Below are 15,141 nucleotides of genomic sequence, written 5' to 3'. Positions count from 1 at the left end.
ACTTTGGACACTGTTTATTTCTTAAGGTATAGAGTTAGGTTGTTTATTGAGAATCTACCTTGCTTCTTAACATAGGCATTTATTCCTGTGAACTTCCCTTTCAGAACTGCTTTGGCAGCATCTCACAAGTTCTGGTATGTTGTGTTGTTGTGTTTCCATTTTTTGTTTATCTCAAGAAACTTTTTTATTTCCCCTTTAATTTTTTTATTCAATCCCCAGTTGTCCAGGAGAATGTTATTTAATTTCCATGTGTAGGTAAATTTTTCAGTTTTCCTCTTGTTATTGATTTTTAGTTTCATACTGTTGGGGGTCAAGAGAATATACTTGGTGTGATTTCAATCTTCTTGAATTTGCTGAGCCTTGTTTATGGCCTAATATATGGTCTATCCTAGAAAATGTTTCATATGAGCTTGAGAAGAATGTATATTCAGCTGTTATTAGGTAGAATGTTGTGGATGTATCTGTTAGGTCCATTAGTCTATAGCATTGTTCAAATCCACTGTATTTTCATTGATTCTGTCTGTATGATCTTCGCATCGTTGGGAGAGGGGTATAAAGTCTCCAACTTGGAGCACCTGGGCGGCTCAGCCAGTTAAGCGTTGACTCTTGATTTTGGCTCAGGTCATAATCTCTGGGTTGGGAGATAGAGTCCTACATCAGGCTTCATGCTAAGTGTAGAGCCTGCATGATATTCCCTCTCTCTCTCTCTTGCTCTGTCTCTCCTCCCACACATCTCTCTAAAAAAAAAAAAAAAAAAAAAAAAGGAAAGAAAAAAAGTCCCCAACTGTATTACTGTTTATTTCTCCTTTTAGCTTTACTAGCTTTTGTTTTATATATTTAGGTGCTCTAATATCGAATGCATAAATATTTACAATCATTATATCTTCTTGATATATTGACCCCTTCATCATTATACAATGACCTTCTTTGCCTCTTTTAACCACATTAAGTCAGCTGGGCATGATTTTTCCTAACCAGGGAGAAATTTGGCAATGTCCAGAGACATTTTTGTCATCACAATGGGGTAGAGCTCCTGGCTTGCAATGGATAGAGGCCAGGGATGCTGTTAAACATCCCACAATGCACAAGACAGCATCATACAACAAAGATTATCCAGCCTCAAATGCCAACAGTGCTGGGGTTGGGGAAGCCCCGCACTGGTCTGATAGCTGCTAACATGGTTAGCCACAGAGAACTGTTTTGTTATGCTCCTGGCCTCAGGGCTCTTCCCCATGTTTTAAAAGATTTTTGTCTACTACATGAAATGCTTGACTTAAGTAATAATATATTTTACATTTTAAAACATTAAAGCCAATCAGAACTTTCTTAAAAAAAAATTTGTCTATTTTCTTTTGGTCATCATTTGTTTGAAGTGTCTTTTCCATCCCTTCACTCTCAGCCTTTGTGTGTCTTTAAGGCTATAGTGAGTCTCTTGTAAGCAACATAGTGTTGAAACATTTTTAAAATCCATTCAAAAATAAATAAATAAAAATAAAATAAAATAAAATCCATTCAGCCATTCCATTTCTCTTGATTAGAGGGTTGTTTGTTTGTTTGGTTGGTTTTTTTGTTTTTTTCCTTTTTATTGGAGAATTTAATCCATTTACATTTAAAATAATTAAATAATTAAAATAATTATGTTGAGCATAAAAAAATAAAATAAAATCATTAATTGACAGGTAAGGACTTACTATTGCCATTTGGCTAATCTTTTTTTTTAAGATTATATTTATTTATTCATGAGAGACACAGAGAAAGAGAGGCAGAGACATAGGCAGAGGGAAAAGCAGGCTCCAGGCAGGGAGCTTGATGCGGGACTTTATCCCGGAACTCCAGGATCATGACCTGAGCCAAAGGCAGGCGCTTAACCGCTGAGCCACCCAGGCATCCCTTGGCTTATCATTTTCTGTTAGTTCTGTAGACCTCTTATACCTGTTTCTTACCCTGCTGTCTTTTTTTCTGTTTTATATCTTTGGTATCAGTATGCTTTAACTTCTTTATCATATTCTTTTGTGTAATTACTACAAGATTTTTCTTTGTGGTTATCATGAGGCAAACATAAAATACCTTAAACTTATAACACTCTCTTTTAAACTAATGACTTAACCTCAATAGAATTCATATACTTTTACATTTTTACCTGCCCTGCCGCTCACATTTCAGGTTATTGCTGTTGCAGTTTACATGTTTCTTATATTGCGTAACTAATAAAAGATTACTACTATATTCATGGTTATTTTTGCAACATTCAATTTTTTAACTTTTAAACTAGTCATGAGTTATGCACCCCGTTACCATATGGCAGATTCTAATTAGGACTATATTTACCATTACCAATGATATTTATGTTACCTTTTGGGGTTTTATGTTGTTAATTAGTGTTCTTTTATTTCTGCTCAAAGAACTCCCTTTAGCATTTCTTATAGGGCGAGTGTGGTGGTAATAATCTCCCTTAGCTTTTGTTTGTTCAGAAAAGTCTTTATCTCTCTTTTCTGAAGACAGATTTAGCAGATATAGAATGTCTCGGCTAACATTTCTTCCAATATCTTGAATATGTTGTCCCATTTTCTTCTGACATGAAAAGACTGTGTTGAGCAATCTGCTGTCTTGCAGGGGGTCCCTTATATGTAACTTCTCTCTCTGCTCTTGCTGCCCTTAAGATTCTTTCTATGTTGGGGCCCCCTGGGTGGCTCAGTCTGCCTTCAGCTGGGGTCATGATCTTGGATTCCTAGGATCAAGCCTTGCATTGGGCTCCCTGCTTGGCAGGGAGCAGAGGGGGAGGGAGAGGGAGAAGGAAAGAATCTCAAGCAGTCTCCATGCTGAGCATAAAGCCTGACTTAGGGTGAGATCCCATAACCCTGAGACCACAACCTGAGTCAAAACCAAGAGTCAGACCTTTAGCCAACTGAGCCATGCAGGCACCCCTATGTCTTTGACTTTTGACAATTTAATTATAATATGTCTCGGTATAGCCCAATTTGTATTCAAACTACTTAAGATCCTTTGGGCCTCATGGATTTGGAAGCCTATTTCTCTCACCACGGTGAGGATGTTTCAGCCACTATTGCTTTAAGTATGCTTTCTGTTCCTTTCTCCTCTCCTTCTGGAGTTCTCATAATGCAAATACTGGTTGGTTGGTTGGTTGGTTTGTTTGTTTGTTTTCGTTGTGTCTGATAATTGCCATAGGCTGTCTTCACTTTTTTATTCTTTTTTTTTTTTTTCTCATCTGATTGGGTAGTTTCCAATGTCCTATTTTCCAAGTTGCTGATTCTTCTTCATGTTTGAGTCTACTTTTGAAATTCCTCAGTTCAGTTACTATATTTTTTAACTCTAGGATTTCTGTTAGTTTGTTTGATGGTTGTTATTTCCTTGTCAAATCTCATTTTGTTCATGCATTATTTTTCAAATTATGTTTAATTGTCTATCTGTGTTTTCCTATAGTTCACTAAGCTTCCTTAAGAGGATTATTCTGAATTCTTTGGCTGTTTATAGATATGCTTTTCTTTAGGGTCAGTTATGGAAGCTTTATTAGTTTCCTTTGATGGTGTCATATTCACCTGATTTTTTGTGATCCATGATTCCTTATGTTGATATCTGTTCATTTGAGCAATGGAGCTACTCTTCCAGATTTTACAGGTTTGCTTTGGGAAAGAGAGAGCTCTTCACTCAGTCTAGTTTGGGTTTCTTGGTATGTTTGCTGGTAATGTCCTTGGGCAAGTGGGGCCTTCTATTCTGGTCTATTTTGAGAGCAAGGCAACTGTTCAAGCTCCAAGAATGAGGATGGGGGGTTTTGCCACTGGCTGAGAGCAGTTGGATAAATATTCCTACCCAGGCGAGGCTGTAGGATGTGTTCTCAAGTTACCTGAATTCTCTGGCCAGGCTAACTAGATGTCAGGACTGGGTACTCTATTCAGTAGTAGATGTGGCTATAAATTAACTTCCTTGCGCTGGCAAGGCAGCAGACCAGAGCTCAAGTCCTATACAGCTCATTGTTTGAGGGCCTGAATCAAGTTTGAGCATGCAATGAATTCCCTGGTCAGGTGAGGCCACCGGTTCTATTTTGTAGACAGGGGAAGATACAGGCTGTGCTCTCTCTTCGAGTGCCACTGTACATGGGGCATTGAATGGTCTGTACAAGTTCCTGTGTGCTCTAGTTAGGTTCCCTGTTTAGACAGGCTAAAGACAGTGTTCAACAATGAGTGGGGCTATGGATTAGATTCCCTGCCTGTGTAGAGTGGGAGAATCAGCTCTAAAACCAGTAAAGTTCTTTGTTCTCTTAACTCAAGCCAACCCACACCCCAAGTTCCTTGACTGAACAGGGCCACTGGCTTTGCTCTACAAACTGTCAGCTCTCTCTGCCCTTCTCTTGACTTGAGTGCCACTGGGTTGTACAGATTTCAGGTGTTTCCATAGTCCTTCATATGGTCATATGGAGCCAGAAAACACAGCAGGCCCGGCTATGTTTCAGCCCCCTACCTGGGCAGGAGGAGGAGAGGCCACTCCAGGCTACTCTCAGTTTCCCAAATAGGCTCTCCAGTTGGGGAGGGGAGTTAAGAGCTACCCTCCAACTTGGCTATGAATTAATCCTGCTACCAATGTTTAGCATGGGAAGACTCACGTTTGGCACTGACTTTGCTCTGGAGGTGATCAGCTTTGTTTACCCATCTCTCAGCTGAGGCATACAGCTTCAAGAAGCTGTCACCAGCCCTTCTTGTCAGATGGAGCTGGAAGGTGCTCACAACAATGAGTGGGGCTGTGACTCAGCACCTTGCCTGGGCAGGGGCAAACGGGGCTCTACATCCAGCAAAATTCCTTATTTCAGGATCCAAATCTGGCATATCTGCATCCCACAAAGTTCCCTGGTCAGAGTGAGCAGCTAACATGGTTCAGCAGATGAGCCAAACCACTGGTTATAATTACTACTTGGGCACTGCTGATATGAATATGGTTTACAGAAATTCTTGTGCTGGGAGTTTCAAGCCCTTTGCCCTTTCCCCTTTCTCTGCCACAGCCAGATCCCCTGTAATCTCCATAGTGTTAGATCAAATTAGGGGCTTCCTCAAAGCAACACACAATGCTGAGTAAAGTTGATTGTCCTCTGCTGCCAGGTTCCCTTTTTCCAGTAGAGGAACCAAAGGTTCAGGGGAACCTGTCTAGATGGAGCTGTGCTGTCCTGGGGAAAGGGCAATGTGGCCAATGTGAAGCAGCTTCTCTTAACCTTCTAATGCAATCTGTCTTGATCTCTGGGAGGGTGGTGGGCAGCCAAGAATGCTTCAGCCTTACCCCCATGTTCTAAGATTCTCAGTGGTGTCTTCTTCACAAATAGATATTAGTTTTTTTATACAGGGGTGGGGGGGGGAGCAAAGTCAGGAATAACTTATGCCGACATCTTGGTGATGTCATTCCAGTATTTTTCTGATTTATGAATGAATTGATGGGAAAAAATTCTGACAAGGCTGCCAAAATTATAGTCACGTTTAGTTGCATATTTTAAAGATGATCTTTTTTTAAATGAATGTGTGTCATTCTATTTTAAAAGTAATATGTGATTACTACCAAAAAAAAAAGAGAGAGATAAGTGCAGAAAGGTGCAAAGCAGAAAAATTACGTGCCATCTTGCTACCCAAAGACAAGCACTATTAACATTATGTTGCATTTCCTTTTCATTTTTTCTTTTTTTTAAGATTTTATTTATTTATTTATTTGCTTATTTATTTATTTATTTATTTATTTATTTGACAGAAAGAGAGAGAGCATAAGCAGAGGGAGTGGGAGACGTAGAAGCAGGCTCCCCACTGAGCAGGGAGCTTGATGTGGGGCTCTATCCCAGGACCCAGGACCAAGACCTTAGCCAAAGGCAGATGCTTAATTGACTGAGCCACCCAGGTGCCCCTTTTCTGCATGCCTATTTACTGTAATCTTTATTTGCGTGTGTGTGTTTAAAGAGATGATTACATTATTGATTTTAGTTTTAACTTAGAATATGTACATACAACTTTATGTCTTTCTTTTCATTTAACATTACAACCCAGAAAACATTCTCTATGTTATTATGTTTCTCATATATGATAATTTTTAATGGCTACAAAACAAGGGATACATTTTTAAAGGTAAAATTTTCAACTCTATTAGGTACTGTGGGAGATAAGTGTATAAAACCAAGCTCAGTGTAAGTTCTCTGAGGGCAGTGATTTTTTCTTTTTTTATTCTCTATGGTAACCCTGGTACTTAGACTATTGCCTGGCCTGGCAAGGCATCCTTTAATAAATAAGAACAGAAATGGATGAAAATGTGGAGTCCCAGAAGCCACATGTGGAGTCCTAGAGGGCTCTGGGACTCACTCTCAGGATCAGCACTGTCCCCTGCTTTGCTATGAACTCATTCTTCATGATGATTGACAAGCAACTCTGGCTTCTTCTGTGATCTGTTGCTAAGACACAAGTAAGAATAAACACATGAGTTATAAAAGTAATAATAGGTTTTTTAAAGCACCTGTTTCCTATTTAACACCCTCATAAGCATGTTTTGAAACCTGTAAGGAAATCTTAGAATGCTTCAAATTATTTTTAGAGTTTTTTAGAAATTATAAATGCAAGTTAAAATAAAGCCATCTCAGATTCCCCTCACCTCGAATGTCTAAATTTGTTGGAAACTGTGCAAACAGATAAGAGGCAGATCTAGTTTCATGCAAAAGTAAGTTATAAAAGGTACATTCCTTTGTCTAGTCAACAGCTTTGATGCCCAAGAAAACAAGGCAAGATTTTGCCTTACCCTGAGTATTTGGGTCAAGTTTTTGTATTTGAGTAAAGTTCTGGCAAGAGTGAGTCTAGTTAGGTTCTAGGATTTTACTACGAAGAACAAGGGCAAGATCAGTGGTTTGACCCAAGGAACAGAAACTGATTCATAGAAAATGTCAAACAAAATCTGGGCAGAGCTGAAAGGATACTTTGTGAAATACCTATACCTCGTAGAAGGACCCCATGGGAGAAACTAGATTTTTGCCTAACTACGAGCCACCATCGCACGAACTCTTGTGTTGTATACTGAGTGAGTCTTAATATATTGGATTCATGGACTATCATAATTCCTTTTTCCACTTCCAAAACCTAAAGATATGTACCCTCTCAATGTCTGCAGATTTCACATATGAGCAAAATTCGACTTTGAAAACAAATATAACATGGACAAGAAAAATGATCAGTACCATTTAGCCTCTGACATCAGCTCTGGCACAGGCAAACCAAGGAAATGAGGAAATGAGTGCATTGCCACGTTCTCTCTTCTCCACCAGCCCACAGCCATGACTCTAGACCACAGAGAGAGTTTCTGAGACCACAGCAAAGAGGAGTAAGAGCCTGGGAGGTGGAACCCCTGAAGGAAAGCTAAAGGAAGTAGAGGGATTTGATGTGATCAGGGCGAGGAGATACAGAACTTTTTACATCTTAAGAATTAATTTTTAGTCACGTGAAAGGATGTTTATGCAAAGGGATGACCTCTTTTCTGTTTCTCTGGGGCAGGTCAAAAGCAAATGGACCTAAGCTGCAGCAGAGCGGGTTTAGGTAAGTCAGAAGAAGGAATTTCCTGAATGTGGAGGTCGTTAAAAACTAGAATGAGTTACCAAGGGAGTCGGTGGACACTGTTTCTCTGGGGAACATTTAAAAATAAGATAAATTTTCATCTGTCAGGGAGGGTTTAGAAGTAATCCAACCAGAAGGCCTCTCAAAGCGTTTTCCAGCCCTATAACCTGAAGGCCAAATTCCCTCCGATTTTATTTCTACAGTTCACTAGATGTGAGACAGATGCCTAAAGCAGAACTTGGGGATTTTAGATATGGTCACTGGAGGCTATAGCTTGTTGTTCTATTATAAGACACCACTTTGCATAAAAGACTAACGTCAGGGAGCCTGGGTGGCTCAGTGGTTGAGCATCTGCCTTCAGCTCAGGGTGTGATCCTCGGGTCCTGGGATCAAGTCCCACATCAGGTTCCCTGCAAGGAGCTTGCTTCTCCCTCTGCTTATGCCTCTGCCTCTCTCTGTGTGTTTCTCATGAATAAATAAACAAAATCTTTTAAAAAAATTAATATCATATTCCTTCCTGGAAGCCACATCAAGAAAATGCACAACTCAAAACTTGGCAAAGTAACTACTATTTAGACACCTTCGCTCTCACCCTCACAAACACAAAATACCATGCCCTCCTCTCTGCTTCTTCTCTAAGGTCTGTGGGGTGTACCTTTCCAGTTTTGAAGTTTATCTTTCCCAGACAGCCATCCCAAATATTCCGTTTTACAACTATTCCGTTTCTCCAAACAGGCTTTCGAAACCCAACCAAATATTTTCCCTGCAATTATTTGGATAAGTTTCAGACTTAGGTACAGCAAGCTTAAAAAAAAAAAAAAGATTGTGTTTGGAAAAATGTGTAGTCTGGCACATTCCTTTCTTTTCATTTTCTCCTGAGTTTGAATCAAGCCATGGGGGAATTTCCATCCACCTCAGAGGACCAACTGTCCTGAAGCTCTCTCTTATAATTTAGCAGCTTTGTTTGAGTTCCAGGGCTTTCCTTTCTGTAAAAGCATCAAGTAGTCTTTGTTTCTGGCCCAAGCAGGAATGTTAAAAGGAATTGATAACCAAACCCTCCTCCGGATCCCCTGCACCTCCTCTTCATTCTTTCCCGAAAATTTTTTTTTCCTTTAGCTTCTCTCACCTCTTGTTCACCCCTCACACCAAGACATTTGTCAGAAGTTCCCTCTGAGGTCTTCAACCCCTTTGTCTGGTGTGAACTCTCTGAATTCAAATGGACAGAGCAGGAATTTGGTCTAGGTAAGAAAAGGGGAGGCTGGCCAGGGAAAAGGGGAAGCCCAAGGGGGCTTCAGCGACCCTGAAACCTACGCTCGATGGTAACAGTTACCTCTTAAGTGAAGAGAGAAAAGTCTTCCAAGAACTCAGTTTGGTACATATTTGTGGCAGGATTTGTGAAAAAAAAAAAAAAGAGAGAGAGAGAGAGAGAGAGATAAATAACCTCGGAGGGAGACAACGGGAATTTAATCATTATGAATTAAAGTAGATCATATAACTTATGCTGTTCATGACACCATCAAATGTCCACAACTTTGGTTGTAGCTTCTGGTTCTAAATTAAAGTGGCCAAATTATAATAATAAAAAATTTTAAGTCATCATGATTTTTACTTGGGTAGAAGTTTCACAGAGAACTTGAATCTTGGTTTGGGATAGGATGAAGGGGGAGATCATTTCAGTCTTTATTTGCCATGCAGAAAGTACAAGAGGTGTATTCTCTTGTACAAGTGGGGAAAACTAGGAAGAGAGTGATGATAAAATTTACCCGGGGTGGCCAAAGTAAGAGCAAGGTTCTATGCATCCACATGTAATATTCTTCACCAGGTTGCCCTGTTAGGATGAAATTTATTTGTACAGCTGAACAGGTAGTAAGATTTTTTAAAATTGCATGCATAAGAAGATATTAAATTGAGTTTATGAATAACAGCCTTCAAATAGTAAAATATATCACTACGTGTGTAACACAGCAAGAGAAGCTCATCAAGCAGTCAGCCTACTTAGCAATGGTTCATTTCATAAGCCCCACGGTCTATCTCCACGGTTTCCCTGGAGAGCCAACCACAAACCCATGCCCCTTTGGGCCACTCCGAGTTCAACTCTCCCTTCTCAGAAAGGGAAAGAGGGATGCGAATCAAGATAGAGAGAGGGATAGGGATAGAGATAGGAAAATCAGAAAAGATCATGTGCTTTGGTTCTACCCCCACACTCCTTACTGAGGACAAACTGTCCTGGGGTATTTCATGGTGGACGGTTAACCCAGATATCAACTATTAGGCTAGTCTTTCATGAACCATCCCTGAGCTAACTGTATCCTTGTTCTCTGAAGCATTGAGAGAGGAACATAAGCATAGTTCCTCCCTTGCAGACCACCAGATCTTTACTTCAATTCAACCAACCATCATACTTGCTAACAGATGAAAATCTTTATTTGCGCACAGGCCCTGAGCCTTAGCCTTCGCCTTAATGCCTCAAGACAACCAGCTGGTTCTGCCTTGGTCCCTCTCCTCTACTAGGCAGGAAGAACCCACAAGCCCAGCTCTTAGAAGTGTGGAGCCTCATTACCAAGGCTCGGCCAGAGCTCAAGGATACCACCAAGTGTCGGGTCCAGTGTTAAAACTTCTGGAAATGAGGCTGATTCCACTACAGAGAAATCATCCCTTTGAACATAAAAACTCCAAAACTTGGAGGAAAGAGAACACGAAAACTGCAGATCGCTATAAATTACATATTATCTGCACCTAGAATGCCCAGAGGGGTCATGAATTTGGAGATCTCAACAAGAGTAACAAGCCAATATCTGACACCTTGTGTTCCTAAAACTCATTACAGCTCTGGGAATGAAAGTATAGGGAGACAAAAACAAACAAACAAACAAACAAACAGCGAATAAATTATTACAAGAGGAAAAGCTTTCATTATTTTCTTGAGTTTTTCCCGATAGCTTCAAAACCAATAGAGAAAAATAGGCCCTGCCTCCTAAATTGTCTCCTGAATTCAAATTATCTCTGGTCTGGGATTGAAAGGACTCTTCACGTCTTTATGAACCAGATTGAAAAATACAGACTCCCCCAATCTTAACCCTTTCTTCTCTTTTTAAAATGGCCTAAGGAAAAGCAATGAGAAGATTTCAATCACATATCCGCTAAGAAAGAGATGTCTGGTTTTTTAAAATCAGACCATCAAAATTAATAAAAAGTTCATTCTTTGATGTTGAATTGAGAAAATTTATTGGGAAAGGGTGCTGACCCTTCTGTGATGCCTAAAATCTGACTACCACCCTCACACTTTATTCAAAGATTCCCGCAGCACTTTGCTTTTCTGGACAGCACAGCATCTCCATCATGTGGGATTTTACTGAGCTGGGTGGTGGGCAAATCTCTGGTGTACATTGAACGTGTAGATCCAACTCATTCACTGTGAACTCCTCAAGATGTCATGCTCATCTTGATATTCAGGGTCTCACTCATAGTAAGCACTCAAAGGAGCCTGGCTAGCCCAATGCACAAATGAATGAATAATCATGTCTAAACCACTCGGATTTTCTCCCTCCCTCCCTCTCCCCAGCCTCTATGTCAGTATCTCCCTGAGAATCACTCCTTGCCCATTTTCTCCCCCCAAGACATTTTAGGAAAAGGAATGTACCATATTCTGAGAGTCCTACACATTCTGTTTCTTATTTCATCTGGGAAAGAATGTACTGAAGAGTCCTCCCCACCACATGTGGATTGAATTTCCATTCTCTTCTCCCCATTTCCACCTTTCTTTTATTTGTCTCCATCAGAGCACAGCACTCAATATGCTGCAGAAATAATTTTCTGCTGAATGAAGTTCGGCCATAAGTCAAGGGCAGATTTATTAAGGCCCCTGCATAGCCAGTTCCCCGGCTTACTGTCGACAAGACAGTTTAAATCTTTGATCACTCTTATGTGTAACCCCTTCCCTCCTGGACAGTCCAGACCTGAGATGAGAAGCCCCTCCTGGCACATGAACCGTGTCGAACACGGTTCAGAGCCCATGTAGACAGGGTATCTCCACCAAGACCCAGGAGCATCCCGTGTTTTCAGAGATGGCCAAGGTATTTCTCAATACACACTGCTTTTTACCACCTGCCTCTTCCCCCAGAAGACATCACTGCCATACCCTGTCCTCCGCTTCTTCCTTAGAGATGCAGAAAAACACCACTGCTCTTGGTGGCAGCAACCAGCTGTTTCATTCAGTGGGTTAGCCGGCTGTTCTGTGAGAGACTGCTATGATTTCTGTTTGGTTTTGGTTTCTGTTTTTAATGATTTTTACCTTTCTGGGACAGTTTACTAAACATCTGGCACCACACACGACAGTCTTCAGAAACCCCTCATATCAGTCTGCTAGTGGGGTTATATGGGTGCCTTGATGATGACTTTTAAATGTAGCTCAATGTCACTGCGTATTACACGTGGGCTCTTCGGTTGCTAAAACACACACTTACACACACACACACACACACACACACCCCTCCCCTTCACAAAACAATGCTGGAGACTGGCACTAAGAATATTAAACTGTTGGCACAAGTTGGAAGGCTCCCGGGAAGCGTTCTTCCATTCACGTTAACAAAAATGAAATATTGTGTGTTTCAGGTCACCACGGTGCTCATTCTCTCATCGCAGATTCCTTGGTCAACATTTGGCCCATCGATTGCTCACAAATGATTGCTATTGCTAGCCCTCCTGTATGGGTAGTGCTTCACATATATCAAAGCCTTCCCCATTCATTATGTCCTTAGATTCACATAATTTCTACAAGTGGATGACATTGTCCTCATCTTACATGAGAAAACATGACTTATTCAAAGTGATGCACAAATGGAGGTAGCAGACTCAGTCTTTATACTCAGATCCTCTTTGGAGGCGCAATCATTTTACAAGTAACCCCTTAAGAATCACCACAACGCTGAATAGCTTGTGGAAAGGGCTGTTAGCAAAATACCCTACCCTTTTTTGGTGTAGGTACAAACTCACAACATACAGAATGATATAAAAAAGATAAAAATGACCCCAAATCCCCTGAAGATAACCATGCTACCATTTGGGTATATATCCTTCCAGGCATGTTCCTCTAAACCGGGAGCAGAGTACATTCCTTTAAAGTTGCAATTACTTCTAGAAAGATAGAAGATTCTTAGAAACTAGCCGTAGAGTGCCATCATCAGAGAAGAGTTTGCCGGAAGTGCTAAGAGAGGCCATACATCTTCTGTCCTTGTTTAGATAAACACAAGTTTCTGCCCACGCCCAGTTGTTGCCAGAAACACTTGAAGAGAAATAAGAATATATTTTTCTTTCAGCAGAAGGTGAACCAGGCATCGGCCGATTGGAGTGTTGGCGTGGTCCTCAGGGCCTCGCAAACTCTACTCTGAAGAAGAGAAAGAAAACAATACAGAAAGTACACAAAGAGCTGAAGAGAGCAAAATCTGCAGGAGCTGGCTCAGTGCTGTCAGGAGAAATAACGAAACATTAGTCAAATTTCCAAGAAGTTGGGTGTTTGCTAAAGACCCTAAGTGCTTCTTACTTGGGGTGACCCACATAAGGCAATGTGTTCCTGCTGGGATTTCATATTAGCCCTACAGAACAGCCAAGATCCTGCACTATCTCCCCCTACAAACACTTAGATTTGTCAAAGGGACTGCCTTTTTTTTTTCCTGGCAAGTTTTCAGTTGTCACTTAACACCTGCCAATTGTGCAAGGTCATCTACTCGGGATATTTCCATTATCTGCGAGATAACCTGGGGGAGCTCTTACTTGCAAAAAAAATAATATATATATATATATATATATATATATATATATATATATATATATATATATAGTCCCCCCTGATAACATCCATCCATCTCCTGCTTGGATCCTTCTACTTGGGCATAGCCATGATTTCAGACAGGTATTCATCTTGGGGTTTATGAGATATTTGGCCATATCTGCTAATACTGCAAGCATTTTTTTTTAATTTACGTGCTTTAATGTGTAGTTGTAATAATATAAGTGTGCCATTCTTTAAGTATTTTTATTTTTAAGCATTTCAAAATAAATTTTGTGATCAAATGTGGTGCCCCAAATTCTTATTCATGAAAAAAAATGGCTACAAATGATATGTTTAAAAAACCACTTTCTCAACATTTGCCCCAAAACATTTTAAACACCACAGGCAGAGTATGACAGCCACATCGCAACAATGGGGATAACTGACAGGTTTTGTGCGTGTGTATTTTTTCCCTGTGCCCCAAAGTTTCTGAGCCTTTGGGAGCTTCCAGAGACAATGACTCTGGTTTAATAACTGTGAAATGCTATTGAACTAGCAATAAAATATATTCTCCACCACGGAACAATATGATACTTACAACAGCCAGCATTCCTGCCAATCACAGGACATTCACGAAAAAGTGACATGAGTTCCTTTAGCAACGGGAATGGCCCTTGTAGCATGTGTGTACACAAGCGTGAGGGTTTCCAGTGCCAGAAGAGCTCTGCGGCCACATACCACAGCTTGGATTACACTAAACTGTTGTGTTTGTGTACAAGTAGAAGAAAAACATCTCTGTTGTTTACAAAGGATAAATTCAAACATCAGGGTTGCATGCTAGTGACTACGGCCTTTCCCACACGCATTTTTACTCGGTCAGCCCACTGCACGTAAATTAGAGCCCTTGTTCTATAGGCCAGCTAAGGCATTCCCAAGTTTCTTCTGTTGATGGACAGATTTGGCAAGAGAGTAAGTTATTTCACATAAAGGTGATATTTTTTCTTTAAGTAAAAGGAGGGAGCCGGACCTAAAATAGAGAAGAGAGGAAAAGAATGCTGTTTATTCAAAGCTGAGAAGCACCCCTTCCTGGGAAGAAGTCATGGGGCCCCTGCAAGTCGGCAAAGGAAAGCTAACCACATGGCCACTCAAAGAAGGTTAAGAGCCATGTCCTTGATGGGTGATTCTTTTTCTATCAGCAGCCAGCTTGATTTAGGCAAATTGCAAGGCTCTGTTTTAAGTACATCTTACTTGTCGGAGAACTGGAGGACAAACACCCTGAAACTGGGATATTTAGAATCAGCCATCACAGCAGATTGCTGTACCACACCTAGAAATCTAAACCAAAAAATATGGACATAAACGGGCATCTCGAACACCACAGCTACACATGGGGAGTGAAAGTCATAGCAAAATTTGCATTATTCTTGAGCTCTGTCCCATTATTATTCCCCAGCCTCGGCTTGACGTAAATTGGGGATTTGATGCAGCACAGATAAGATTTGAAGTTGGTTCTCTCCCAGACAAAAGGGACAAAAGGGGAAAATTCTCAGGCCGACAGGGCAAATAGGCACAGAGATGACTGAAAAGGCGTCTTGTGTTGAGCATTTTCCTTGATCCTTGACTCTTGGGGCTGAAGTGTGACAGTTCCAAAAAGATTCAAAGAGAGAAGTTGCAAAAGGAGGGGTTCTAGGAAGTGTGGTGTCAGAGCTCTTCTTTGAATTTGACACTATCTTGATCCTTCTTAGATTGCATGAGGCACATTTCATTGATAAAGACAAAATCTTTAAAAAAAAA

This window comes from Canis lupus, chromosome 18 (assembly GCF_048164855.1).
Source record: "Canis lupus baileyi chromosome 18, mCanLup2.hap1, whole genome shotgun sequence".
Classification (NCBI taxonomy): Eukaryota; Metazoa; Chordata; class Mammalia; order Carnivora; family Canidae; genus Canis; species Canis lupus.
The sequence above is the reverse complement of the archived record's forward strand: the minus strand, read 5'-3'. Positions refer to the sequence as shown.